This window comes from Sminthopsis crassicaudata, chromosome 4, assembly GCF_048593235.1.
Source record: "Sminthopsis crassicaudata isolate SCR6 chromosome 4, ASM4859323v1, whole genome shotgun sequence".
Lineage (NCBI taxonomy): Eukaryota > Metazoa > Chordata > Mammalia > Dasyuromorphia > Dasyuridae > Sminthopsis > Sminthopsis crassicaudata.
The window spans coordinates 376,766,723-376,782,611 of NC_133620.1; positions in this window are offsets into that span (position 1 = coordinate 376,766,723).

The window sequence follows — 15,889 nt, forward strand, 5'->3', positions numbered from 1 at the left end:
AGAACAGCAGAAATAGATTCAACAAGTCATATGTGCCTGAAGTGAAGAATGAGGGGAAGAAGTAAAATCAGTCCATCAATTAACAAGCATTTATTATGCACTTACTATGTTCCAGCCCCTGTCTTGAAAAAGTTTCCATTTCGTGAGGGGAGACAATACATAAAAGAAATTGAAAAGGAGTATTACAATCTTGAGGGGAATTAAGGCATTTTGCCTAATTCTTTTTCGTCAATTTGGATATATGGAAAGGAATCAGTGGAACCAGAAGGTGAGTCTAACAGATAAAGAGTACTTCCAATGGGAGAAATAGTGTAGAGGTGGAATGAGTTTCCAATATCAAAGAGGTTTCTATGACATAAGTAAAGCCTTACAGAGATGAGTCAGCAGGTAAAAGAATGACTGCTGGAGTAATGAAGTGGGAATAGGACCTAGGAAGTAGAAAAAAATAATTAGACTTAGCAAGAAGCAGAAATATATTTTCTTCTATGAATAGAAGGACAAAGTGCTTAATGATTCTGAGAATTTGTGAAAGGTGGAATTAAGGACCTGTCAAAGAGACCCTTAATTTCCTAAGAATAACACAGCAAAACCAGCAGTTGCAAATATGGTTAATAAGGGAGGGGAATAGTCAGGGATTTGAAGATAAAGAAACTGGTTTGAAAAAACATATTAAGAAAATATAAAGTTCCTTCAAATATAAGGCTTTCTTTTAGTTTGCATTACTAATTTAGAATCAAAGACTGTATCTTTTGCTGAAATCCTTTCCAGATTCATTACATTTGTGTAGTTAATTACATATTCTCCCAATATGATATTAAGAAAGGTCACTGTTCCAGTTGAAGGCCATTTCTTATTTAATATATTAATAAGGTTATTCTTCATTATGGATTTTTCTTATAGACAGCAAAAACTGTCTATAAAACCTTTCCACATTTAATACCTTCATAAAGTTTCTCTCTAATGTAAATTACCAGATGATAAGCCAAATATTAGTTTGGGAAAATTCTTTCCCACACTCATTACAGTCATGAGTTTTCCCTCCAGACTGAAATACCTGATGACCTGATATCTAACAAAAAGCCTTCTTATTTTCACCCCATGAAAGAATACTGCCTTTTGGCTAGAGCAAGTTATGGACTGGGAAATCCCAAGGTTATGAAGGATTTGCCTGAAACATTTTTCTCTTTAAACATTATCCCATAGAATGTGGTAAGTACTCATTTAGACTAGCTAGGACAAACAAGGAATAATCAAGCTAGCAATCAGAGAGCATGGTCAGATATGTCAAGCATGAAAGAGAGGGAATTGAAGACTACCAAAGGTCATTTTTGTCTTTTCAGGCAAGAAACAAGGAAGGTTTTCAACCCAGCTTTGTGTGTATACTCCCATCAACAAAAGGTGATCAAAAAGCTAGTGATTAGAGGATACAAAAAAATTGGAATACCAAATATTTCAGAAGAAAAGACCTCAAAAAATGGCCCAGAATACAAGAAGTTAAATCAATTAGGGAAAATACTAAATTAGGAGTTACCAAGCTATCAAAGACGATGTGAACTTTTTTTAAATAAACATAATAAAAAGAAAAATGAACCTCTACCTGGAGAAATGCAAAACCCCAAAGTATTCCCAATGGAAGAGAAAATACAAAAGTAATCTTTGAAATAAAATTAATCCATAAGAGAAGTATTTAAGAATTAATGTAAGTTATGACTTAGAGCCTCTAGAGCAGAATTTTAAAACTGTTAACATATTAGAAAAAAAATGAATTCAGAATAAAAAATAATCTTTAAAAAGTGAAAGAAAGAGCAACAGGAATGGAATAAAAATACTGAATTGAGAGACAACCTGCCAGAAAAACCAAAAAGCAACATTAAAAGAAAACACAAATGCTATGGAAATCATATCAACTCACTTTGAAAACAAGGTATTCAAGAATAAATTAAATTATAATTTTCCCAGGAGAACATAACAAAAAGAAATACTCTGAATGCCAGAATTCAATAAATAATTCAATAAAATTCCTCAGAATTTCTTATTACTTATAACAAAACCTCAATAAAGAGATTATATAGATTACTTCCAAGAAAAAAATATTAAAACCCACACTTCAATTTCAAAGCACACAGTAGTTAAATTGAACAATTTAAAATGTGAAAGAAAGGAAATTTATTTAACACAAAATTCTTCCATAACTGTGAAAAGTTTTTCCCTAAAAAAAAAACAATTTCAAATTTCAAATTTTGGGATTTCAAAATAATAGCACCTACCTCAGAGAGTTGTAAGGATCAAATGAAATAACATTTGAAATTTTTCTTTGCGAACCTTAAAGTGCTTATTATTATTTATATGATAAAAGGTTTATTATATGATAAAGGGAAAGTAAATTCAAATTCAAAAGGCAAGTAAGTTGAAAAGTATTCTATATCTACAAAAAATAACACAAAAGTTCAATAAAATAATATATTCTATTCCCTCCCCTGAAAAGAAGTTCAATCTCTATCATTTGGCAAGTCATTTAACACATTTGCAAAACATTGATAATAATGTTGGGGGCGGTAGCCCCTTGATATTCCTTGTTTGATCTCCAACTTCCTTTGGGACTTGGACCTTTGATACAAGATGTGGTCAAACTAGTTTGGGCTATCTGAGCTGGCTGGGGTTTTACAGCGCCCATTCTAATCTGCTCAGATAGACCAAATGCCATCAGGAAATTCCTTTTTGGGAAGAGACTTCTGTCTGTCCCCAAAAGATAACAAGAGAATCCTTATCTTATTTATATCACTCTCTGGAACCTCCTTACATCACTGCATCTGAATGATTGTGCTCTTGTATAAAACAGAGTCCTCAAAAATCTATTCTTTGCAAAAATTGGCCTTGTACCTTGCAGCCATTTTGCCCACCAGCTCTCTGGTATTTCCATTCTAATCAATAAAGACTATGTTTCCATACAGCATTAAGTAGCAAATTCATTTGCTGCAGACCCTGCCCTTGGTTACTTTGGGGAAGGAAGGAGAGAGAGAAAAGGAACTGAGCCATCTCAATTTAGAACCTCCGTTTACTCCTCATCATTAATAGTACCTTTCTCCCAGAACCTACTTCCCAGGACTGTAAGGATCAAATCAGATAATATATATTAAATATTTTGTAATTTAAAAATGTAATATAAAGGCTATTATTATCATTTAAAATATACTAAATAAAATTTAAAATTAGCATTATATACAATGGGTAAATATTAGAAACTTTCTCAATAAATTCATTAATAAAGCAAGGATGTCCCCCCAAATTATTATTTTGTATGGTTCTAAACTTGTAGAAACAGAAAAAAAAATGAGAAGAGAAATAAATTGAAAACATACAGATAAAGGAAAAGGACAGAAAACTAATTTTATTTGCTCAAGACACAATGATTTGCTTAGAGAATCAGTAATCAAGCTAATTGAGATAACAGCTTCATTAGCATAGTAATATATAGCATAAACATACCAACTATCAGCATTCCTATATATTAATAACTAAATCTAGTAAGAAATAAATAAAAGAAAAACCCCATTCAAAATTATCTATACACTTGTTTTTTGTTTTTTTTTTTTTCCTCAGAGGCAATTGGGGTTAAATGACTTGCCAGGGGTCACACAGCTAAGAAGTGTTAAGTGTCTGAGATCAATTTTGAACTTAGGTTCTCCTGACTTCAGAGCTGGTGCCATCTAGTTGTCCTTCTCCTGATTACATTTAAAACAATTTACATATATACATATATATATATATATATATATGTATATATATATATATATATATATTTTTTTTTTTTACTTTTAAGTACCAGATTCTCTCTCTTATCATCATCCCAACCCCCACTAAGAAATCATATGTGAAGTTATGCAAAATATTTCTACAAAAGTCATGTTGTGAAAGTAAACAGATTTCCCACCCTAAAAAAAAAAAACTCAAAAAAATTAAAAGAGAGAGAGAGATAAAAAGAGGCAGAGAGATGGAGAGAGAAAGAGAGAGGGTAGAGGGCCAGTATTGAATAAGTCCATGAACAGCAAGAGTCTGGTTCAGATATTACTTGAGACCTGCTCTCCGTTAGGGCTAGCCATTCAAACTATTGGTTAACCATTTCCCCAGTAATGAATTGTAAAGACCTACTTGATAAATTTAGGATAATCTTGATGGAGAGTATTTGCTACAGGACCAGGGCATTTTAACTATATCAATCACCTCTTAATAATGAATTAAAGACATAATTGAGGTAAATACATTAGTATAATAACTATTTACAATTCTGTGTTGATAAATACTTTGGTGTTCATAGTTAAGGTGGATACTGAAATGTCAAAGTATGGATTGTGCATTAACTCTGGAATGTCATCTGAAAGTAGTTAGTAATATTGTAACACTAGCCTAAAAGGATATAAACACTGGAACTCAGATTAATAAATGGAGATTGCAAATATATCTTCTGTCTAGCCATTCACATTCTTGGTATTCACTGGAGCAGGACTCCAACGAGAATAAGAGAAAGACAGACAGAGACACACTCACACAGACAGAGAGACACAGTGTCAGACAGAGAAACAGAGAGACAGAGACAAAGACAAAGAGACAGACAGAAATAGAGACAGACAGAGATAGAGACAGACAGAGACACAGAGAGAGACAGAGACACAGAGAAAGACAGAGAGAAAGAGATAGAGAGAAAGAGAGAGAGAGAATGTTTCAATCTGTATTCAGACATAATCTGTTCCTTCTCTGGATATGGATAGGATTTTTCATCATAAGTCCTTCAAAGTAGTCGTGAATCAGTGGCTCATTGAATTTCTAAGAATAGCAAAAATCATTTACAACTGATCATCCTGGAATATGGCTGTTACTTTGTATACAGTATATAGTTTACTTTGCTTGAGTTCATGAAGGACTTTACAGATATTTTTCTGGGAGCATCCTGTTTATCATTTCCCATAGAACAATAATATTCTATCATAATCCCATAGCACATTTTATTCAGACATTCCACAATTGTTGGGCATCATCTCAATCCCCCCCCTTTTTTTGTCCTAAAAAGAGAGCTACTATAAATACAAAAAATTTTTGCAATATAATATTATATATTTATACATATATGATAATAATTATAATGTGCATATCACATTTATCATGTACCAGGCATTGAGTTAAGCACTTTATAATTATAATCTTATTAACTCCTTTAGTTATCTTAAATTACACCATTGATGTTCTATGTTAGGCATTCAGAAGAGTTAAAAAAAAAAAGTCAACTGAGTTCTTAGGTCCTTGAACAGTCATGCTATACTCTGACCCTAAAAAGTATTTCCATAGAACATTATCTCTTTTTTCTTATTATTTTTAATAGTTTTTATTTACCTGATATATGCATGGGTAATTTTATACATTGACAATTGCCAAACGTTTTGTTCTATTTTTTCCCCTCCTTCCCTTCCCCCAGATGGCAGGTTGACCAATACATGTTAAATATGTTAGAGTATAAATTAAATGCAATATATGCATACAGGTACAAACAGTTGTTTTGCTGTACAAAAAGAATCAGACTTATAATACAAATTTTAAAAAATTTCAGGAATATTATAGCCAAGTTCCAGAGCTCTGAACTCAAATAGAAAATACTTCAAATATCAGAAAGAAATCATTCAAACAAACAATAGTCAGGATCACTCACCATTTACCAGTTACCATATTTAAGGAATAGGAGGCTTAAAATATAGTATTACAGATGGCAAAAAACCTGGAATTTATGACCAAGAATAACCTATCCAACAAAACTGAGTGTACGCCTTCAAGAAAAAAAAATTGGGCATTTTTCAAGCATTCCTGAAAAAAATACCTGGATAGAAAAATTTACCTTCAAATATAAGACATAAGAGAGACACAAAAAGACAAAAATGAAACAATACACATAATGGATTCAATTAGGTTAAACTGTTTAGCATATAGGAAAATGACATATATGACTTCTAAAAATTTTATCATTATTAGAGAAGTTAGAAGAATTCTATATAAAAAGAAGTTGTAGGAGTAAATAATTTGTGTTGGGATAATGTGAAAAAATGAACAGGTGAGAAAGAAAGAAATACTGAGAGAAGAGGAAAGGGGAAGTAGAATAGGGAAAATTATCTCATATAAAAAAGATTCAAAAGGAAGATATTTTACAATAAAGGGGAAAATAGTGGGCAAGGAAACACCTTAAACTCATTCATATCTGTATTAAGTCAAAGAGGAACATGTATATGTATATACATATACATATATATTTGTGTATATAGAGTAGGCATACTTCTATATTGTACTTTTATATTTTTATTGTATTATATATTATATATATCATGTATTTGTATATTATATATTATTTGTATTTATAAATATAATTTATATTTATATATACATATATTACATATACACATATGTATACATATATACATACACATATAGATATAATAGGTATATAGACTATGTATATGTGTATGTATATCAATCAATAATAAGTGTTCAAGGAAAACTAGCATTTTGGGGGTGAGAGCCTACTCAGTCCTTTTCAGGGCTACTTCCATACCTGTGGTATTCACCTACCATCTAACTCTCCCATATTCTCACCTGTAGGTCAAAAAAGCTGTAACATACATAGTGGCCATATCCTCTAAAACCATCTCAGTAGGAACTAAACCAGGTTGAGGATAACTGACAGACTTCAGTAAGTTAGAAAGATATCTATTCCAAGTATGTGAAGATTTCTCCTTACAGAATGAGTGGACCAGAACAATGTTTCAATAGCCATGAAGGCTAAAGCAGGCACTATGAAATATTTACACTTTGGTCAGACATCACATACACCAACATTTACTATATCCCAAGCCATAACTGATCATTTTAACTTTTGTGTTGCTGCTGCTCTTTGATGACATCAATGAGATTGATGATTTTGTGCAACTCTTTCTCACTTAATACAATTCATACACAAGACAAGACATTCATTACCCATGATGTCACTGGTCTTCTTTGAAAACAAAGGAAGAACAAAAACCCAACAAGAAAGTAGGAGGAAAAGGGTATAAGAGAAATGTGGGATGGGATGATGATAGAAGGGAGGGTGGATAAAAGAAAGCAGTGGCTACCCAACATTTTTAAGAATGGATAGTTTCAAATAAGAGAGAGAGAAAGAAAAGAGACAAGCAGATAGAGACAGACAGAGACAGACAGACAGAGAAAAAGCGAAGGAGATAGACAGAGGAAGGGAGGGAAAGAGGAAGGGAAGGGGGGAAATGTGCAGTTATCACTCATAACTTGAATGTAAGTGGAATGAACTCACACCTCTCCCCCCCCAAAAAAAATCAGAAATATGTAACAGATTAGACTAAAAACCAGAATCCAAAAATATGTTGTTTACAAGAAACACACTTGAAACAGAGAGACACACTAAAAATAAAATAAGGAGCTGGAACAATCTATTATGCTTCAACTGATATAAAAGGGGAGGCGGATAGTATCGTGATCTCAAATAAAGCAAAAGCAAAAATAGAATTAATTAAAAGGGATAGGCAGAGAAATATCTTGCTATAAAAAGGACCTTAGACAATGAAATAATATCAACACTAACTAATATAGACCAAATAGCTGAGCATCCAAATTCTTAAAGGAAAAGATAAATGAATCACAGGAGGAAATAGACAGTAAAACTTTACTAGTAAGATACCTCATATATCCCATTTCAGAACTAGATAAATCTAACTATTCAAAAATAAGAAAGAAACAGTAGAATTTTCCAAAAGCTGAGTATACTGGACCTCTAGAGAAAACTGAATGGGAACTGAAAGTAGTTTATCTTTTTCTCAGCTGTACATAAAAGTTTTATAAAAATTTAACATGTTTTAGGGCCTATTGGCCCTACAAGCTCCTTTCAGACCATAATGGAATTGAAAACAGCATTTTTAAGTCCATGGAATCATAGATTAAAGTTAATTAACAACTAAATATTCCTTTTTCAATACCTTTTTATTTACCAGCTATATGCATGGGTAATTTTATAGTATTGACAATTACCAAATCTTTTGTTCCAATTTTTCCTCTCTTTCCCCCCCATCCCCTCCCCCCTGATGACAGGTTGACCAATACATGTTAAATATGTTAAAGTATAAATTAAATACAATATATGTATACATGTCAAAATAGTTATTTTGCTGTATAAAAATAGTCCGACTTTGAAATAATGTACAATTAGTCTGCGAAGGAAATAAAAAATGCAAGCAGACAAAAATAGAAGGACTGGGAATTCTATGTAGTGGTTCATAGTCATCTCCCAGAGTTCTTTTGCTGAGTGTAGCTGGTTCATTTCATTACTGCTCTATTGGAACTGCTTTGGTTCATATCATTGTTGAAGATGGCCACGTCCATCAGAATACATCCTCATACGGTATCATTGTTGAAGTATATAATGATCTCCTGGTCCTTCTCATAGCAGCATCAGTTAATATAAGTCTCTCCAGGCCTTTCTGAAATCATCCTGTTGATTATTTCTTATAGAACAATAATATTCCATAATATTCATATACCACAATTTATTCAGCCATTCTCTAATTGATGGGCATCCACTTAGTTTCCAGTTTCTGGCCACTACAGAGAGGGCTGCCTCAAACATTCTTGCACATACAGGTCCCTTTCCCTTCTTTAAGATCTCTTTGGGATACAAACCCAGTAGTAACACTGCTGGATCAAAGGGTATGCCCAGTTTGATAACTTTTTGAGCATAGTTCCACATCGTTCTCCAGAATGGCTGGATGTATTCACAATTCCACCAACAACAAATCAGTGTCCCAGTTTTCCCATATCCTCTCCAACATTCCACATTATCTTTCCTTGTCATTCTAGCCAATATGACAAGTGCGTAGTGGTATCTCAGAGTTGTCTTAATTTGAATTTCTCTGATTAATAATGACTTGGAGCATCTTTTCATGTGGCTAGAAATAGTTTCAATTTATTCGTCTGAGAATTGTCTGTTCATATCCTTTGACCATTTATCAATTAGAGAATGGCTTGATTTCTTATAAATTAGAGTCAATTCTCTATATATTTTGGAAATGAGGTCTTTATCAGAACCTTTGATTGTAAAAATGTTTTCCCAGTTTATTGCTTCCCTTCTAATCTTATCTTCATTAGTTTTGTTTGTACAAAATCTTTTCAATTTGATATAATCAAAATTTTCTATTTTGTGATCAACAATGATCTCTAGTTCTTCTTTTGTCATAAATTAATTCCTCTTCCACAGGTCTGAGAGGTAAACTATCCTATGTTCCTCTAGTTTATTTATAATCTCATTCTTTATGCCTAGGTCATGAACCCATTTTGACCTGACCTTGGTGTACAGTGTTAAGTGTGGGTCAATGCCTAGTTTCTGCCATACTAATTTTCAATTTTCCCAGCAATTTTTGTCAAACACTATATTATTAAACTTATTGATTATTTTGTCCTTTGAACCTAACCTGTTCCACTGATCAACTTGTCTATTTCTTAGCCAATCCCAAACAGTTTTGGTAACCGCTGTTTTATAATATAATTTTAGATCTGGTACAACTAGGCCACCTTCATTTGATTTTGTTTTCATTAATTCCCTTGAAATTCTTGACCTTTTGTTTTTCCATATAAACTTTGTTGTAAAATAGTTTTTTGGGAGTCTGATTGGTACAGTGCTAAATAAATAAATTAGTTTAGGTAGTATTGTCATCTTTATTATATAACAACTAAATATTCTTAAAGAAGGAGTGGTTCAAAGAACAAATTATAGAAACAACTAATAATTTATTAGAGGGAATGATAACAATGAAATAACATTCCAAAATTTGTGAGATGCAACCAAAGCAGTACTTAAGAGAAAATGGAGAATCTCAAATTAATATATCAATAAAGGAAAGAAGAGTAGATCAACAAAGTGGACATGCAACTAAAACAAATTTGAAAAATAAAAAATTTCCAATTAAACATCAAAATGAAAATCCTGAAAAGTCAAGGAGAAATTAATAAAATTTAAAATAAAAAATTGTGAAGTCAGGAAGACCTGATTTCAAATCTGCCCTCAGACACTTAACACTTCCTGGTTGTGTGACCCTGTGCAAGTCACTTAGCCTCAGTTGCTTCAGCAAAAAATGAATACATATATAAAAAAGAAAAGTATTTAAAAATTGAACTAATAAATAAAATCTGGTTTTAATTTTTAAAAATGATGCATGAATTTATAATTTTAAAGAGAGCAAAATTACCATTATCAAAAATGAAAATAGTATATGCACCACCAATGAACATGAAATTTAAAAAATATTAGCAATTACCTTGTCCAGTTATATATTAGTAAAACTAACAATCTAAGGGAAATGCATGAATACTTACAAAAATATAAACTACCCTAACTAGCAGAAGAGAAAATAGAATATTTACATAACCTTCTTTTTAGAAAATAAATTGAACAAGCCATCAATGAACTCCATAACAATGACAACAAATCATCAGAACTAGATGGATTTACCATTGAATTCTACCAAATATTAAATATTAAAGTAATCCTTATACTATCTAAACTATTTGGAAAACATATGTAAAGAAGTCTTACCAAATTGCTTTTATGGTTTTGAAAACTAAACCTGGGAGAGCAAAGCCAGAGAAAGAATCATGACTATTTTTTTAAAATTACATTTTAAAATAAATATTGTAAAATTTTAAATAAAATAATAGGAAGGAATAACTTACATTGATTATATATTATGCCCAGGTAGGATTTATGCCAGAAATGCATAGCTGGCTCAACATTAGGAAAACAGCATAACTGTTTATATCAATAAAAAAACAACAAAAATCACATGAATACTTCTACTTCTATAGACACAGAAAAATCCTTTGACAAAATATAACACTCATTCTTATTAAATGCACTAAAAAGGACATGGTAAATTTCATATGATACACTTTTTTGGTATTTTGATTAGTCTTTCTAAACCATTATTCTTTCTGTCTTGGTTATACCAATTTTTTATTCTTTGTTATAAGATGACTCTGTGAAGCAGTAGATATTTTTAAACATGTAGGTGAAAGGTGTCAATAAATATTATTTAAAATGATATAAAAGAAATCATCACAAGTCAATAACTCAAAAAAGCTAGATGAAAAAGAATAATCTCATTTCTTTGCAAAATTAAAAGGACATAGGTATGGAAAACTGAACATTCTGACATGCTTTTATATCAATTTTCAATTTGTTGGTTGGTGTTGTTGAGATTTTGTTTATTGTTATTTGTCATTAATTAATTGGGATGATACGCTGGGAAAAGAAGGAAAATAATATATTGGTAAATGAAATGAAATCAATAAAATAAGATATATCAATTTAAATTATTTTTAAATAATTAGAAATTAGTTAACATAAATACTTCTCTAATAAAATGGGACAAATCAACAAAATATAAATTAAAAATTATAGAATTGAAAATGGTGCTGAAAAAACTAGATTTGGCTCTGTGGAAGAAACTTAATAGAAAAAGTAGGATAATAAAGATAGAGGGGCAAGACTTTCAAACATTACATGTATTAATGATTATCTATAAAAAATAAATACCAAGCCAGCTTTAAGTTGTGCATCAATCTCAGAAGCACATCTTAAATAAATCATTTAAAAATGAAATACAAAAAATTACTAAGAGCAGAAGGGTAAACCATCAAATATTCAAATAATAAGTAATTTCTACATAATAAAATTGTTTAATTTTTTTGAAATGGACTATTTTCCCTAATTGTTTCTGGGGTATATATGGTATCCCAAATTTGGCAAGAATAGCTAATATCATAATTGATTATTAATTTAAAATGTTAAATGACTAATAGCAAATTGCAAGTAAGATTTATACCAGTGAGGATGATTAGTTATTAGAAGGAATGATAGAATAAACATTAACAATGAGAGTAAAGATAAAATCATGATGATATTAAAAAGCTTTTAAGAAAATTTAAAATTCATTTTTATTTTTAAAAAACACTGAAAGCATAAAAACAGGAGAATGTTTTCTTTCATATGAATATAGTATATGTTTAAAATGAAGTGCCAGTTTATATATAATGGAAAAGTATTAGCGGCCCTTCCCATCAAGAAGAATGAAAAAGTACTGTTGGCCATTATCACTATTATTATTTGACATTTAGATTTTGGAAATATTAGCTAGGAAAATAACAAGAAAAATAAATTCAAGGAATAAGCATAAGCAAAGTAGAATTTAACATATTAATTTTATGATTTTATGTTGGCTCTCTTAAAAAACTCAAGGGACATAACCAATGATAACAAAAATGACAAATACCTTTAGCAAAATGACAGGCCGTAAATTAAGCCCACAAAAATAATTAATAATTTATGTATTATTTTTTAAAACTCTGAAGAAACATGATAACAATAAAAGTATAAAATACTTTGTTATTGATCTTAAAAGTCCTATGAAAAAATAATCATTAACATTTAAACGGAAATAAAAGAAATATTAAATAATTTGAGAGTTATACAGTGTTCATGACTAAAATGAGCCAATAAACTTGGCAAACCAAATTCAAAATACAAATAAATAGTTGATAAAGTGCTAATGGAATTCAAATGGAGCAATAGATAGACTATATTGTCAAGAAGAATGAAACAAAGAAAGGAGGAACTGAATAGATTTCAAATTATGTAATGAAAATTATTTATGAACGCTTATATGATAATGGATTTTATAGTTAAAACTAAAGTCTGGTATTTGGCAAATGCAAGATCATAAAAAAATAGTCAGAGAGAATGATTATTTAGTAACTGAAAACTAGGAAAATTGGCTATCAGCATAGTGAAAAACTGGAATTAGATCCACCTCTCATACATAAGCAGCCATAAACTCTCTGTAGATCAAAGATTTTTACTCCTAGAAAGGAACATTTTATATATGTAGATGTCATAATCTTAAGAAGAATAGCTAACACATTGGATGACAAAGTAAGGATATAAAAAGTTCTTACAGGTTAGAATGATAAGGTAAATACAAGGTGAAATTTACTAAGAATAAATGGAGATTCCTTAAGTTTAAAAAAAAATCACTCTAAATAGTATGGGAAGATTTCACTGGGAAAATTTTTGTGAGAAAGTTCTGGAAATTTTAATGACATGAAAGTTTAATATTAATGAGACGATTCAGGCCAGTTCCTATGGTCTTGTGATAAAGAGAGCCATCTGTACCCAGAAAGAGGACTGTGGGGGCTGAGTGAAGATGACAGCATAGTATTTTTGCTTTTTTAATGTTATTTGCTTTCATTTTGTTTTTTTTTTTCTTATTTTTTTCCCTTTTTGATCAGATTTGTATGGTGTAACATGATAATTGTGGAAAATTGTGTAGCAGAATTGTACATGTTTAACATATTTAATTACTTGCACTCTAGGGAAGGGAGTGGGGAAAGGGAAGGAAAAATTTGGAACACAAGGTTTTGCAAGGGTGAATGTTAAAAAAATTTCTATGAATATGTTTTCAAAATAAAAAGCCTTAATAAAAAAGAAAAGAAAAAAAAGGAAAGAAAAAAAAAGTTCATTGTTAGTCAATTAGAGTAGAAAGGCAAATGAGATCATGGTTAAAAAGGCATCTATTCCACAAAGAGGGAGTTGTGCCAGAATGTGCCATAATCATTGTGCCAGAATCAAACTACTCCTAGTGTTGTTCTTCATTTTGCACACATATATTGGGAAGGATATTGACAACCTAGAACATTTCTAGAAGAGTATTTCTGTAGATTAGGCTTTTGAGAGGAAAACTGGGTGAAGGAACTAGGAGGTTTAGTTTAGAGAAAAGAAAGAGGTGTGATTATTTCTTTCAAACATTTGAATGTTGTCTTTGGGGAAATGAAATTAGGCTTGTTTTGTTTGTCTTTGGAAGGTAGGATGAGGAACAGAGTAGAAAACTGCAGATACAGATTTAGACTCATTATTGAATGTAGCAGGTATATAGCATCTCTTCTCTTATCCACTCTCATCCCTAAACTTAGAAATTTGAAAGAATATATAATGAAACACTGAAGAAGCCAGAAAAATGTACATGGTCACACAGATCTCAGGTCCTCCGGTTTCTTTTTCTTTTGTCTTTGAAGAAATGTCTAATGAACTGATGTTAAGTGAAGTTTGCAGAACCAAGAGAACATTGTACACAGTAATAACAAGATTATGTGATGATGAGCTATGACAAACTTGGCTCTTTTCAATAATAAGGTGATTCAAGACAATTTCAATAGACTTGAAATGGAAAGAGCCATTTGAATCCAGAGAGACTGTGGAGAATGAATGTAGATCATAGCATAGTATTTTCACCTTTGATGATGTTGTTTCTTTGTAAATTTGCTTGGTTTTTTTTTCTTTCACTTTTTTTCCTTTTTCATCTGATTCTTGTGCAACATGACTAATATAGAAACACATTTGGAAGAATTGCTCATGTTTAATTTACATAAGATTGCTTGCTGTCTTGGGGAAAAAGAGGGATGGAGAGAAGGAGAAAAGTTCAGAGCACAAGGTTTTGCAAAGGTGAATGTTAAATACCATTTTTGTATGTATTTGGAAAAATAAGATACTATTTTAAAAAAAGAAATGGTTAGTCAGTAACATATTTGGTTTGAATGCAGAAAAGAAAGTGGAACAAATAAAGAAAGAGATATGGTAGCCAAGCACCCTACTACCCATTCTGACCAGAGGGCTGCCTAAGCAAACTGCCTAAACCTCCATCAGCATTATAGTAATTGGAAAAGTACAATGCTTTGTAGAAAGGACCAAATGAAATCTAGATTGAACTAGCAGCTTTTGAAATTCAAAAGGGCAAGATGGAGAGGATTGAGAAAACTTGAACATTGCTCCATTGCTCTTATTTAAACTTTTGTAATTTCCATGTCTTCTGTCTCCATCTCCTCTCTCATTCCCATCTTATAGGATCAAATGGCCTTATTCCTCACATAGGCTAACTGCTGTATCTGTTCAAGTGATTCCATTCCATTCCATCCAACACATGGTCCTCTTTATCATCTTCACTCCATTTTAATATATCCCTATCTACTGGCTTATTTCCTATTGCCTACAAAAGGTTTGTGTTTCTTTTATCATTAAAAAAACCACTTCATTTGTTCTTTCCATCTCTCCTATCATCTTTTATCTCTTATATCCTTTGTAGCTAAACTTTTTGAATAGGCTATCCGTGATAGATGCTTCCACTTTCTTTCAGCTCATTCTTTTTTCTGCCTCTTACAGTTTGCCTTTCAACTTAAAAATGCTCTCTCCAAAATTACAAGTGATCTCTTAGTTGCCAAAATTATTGACCTTTTTGCAATCCTCATTCTCCTTGACATTAGCTTTTGACATTATTGGTCACTTCTTCTTTAATATCTCTTTCTATGTTTTCTGGATATCACTTGCTCCTAGTATTCTTCCTACTTATTTGACTGCAAAGACAGAGGTCTTTGGTGGATCTTCTTCCAGATCATGTTCTATATCCCACAGATGCCCTCAAGATTCTGTCCTGCGTCCTCTTCTTTTTTCTCCTCTATACTACATTTAGTAGTCTAATCAGCTCCCATTGATATAATTATCATGCCTTATTTTGATGATTCTTAAATCTATCCTGCCCTGCCCTGCCAAATTTTAGTCTCATATCTCCAACTGCCTTTCAAATATTTCATATTGAATGTCCAGTATTCATCTTAAATAAAATATGTCCAAGACAAAATTCATTATCTTTCTTCCTAAACCCTCTCCCTTGCTATTCCTTACTATTGTAAAAAGCAAAAGCATATCTCAATTAGCAAGAATTGTTATCAGCTCTCCACAACCTCTCAT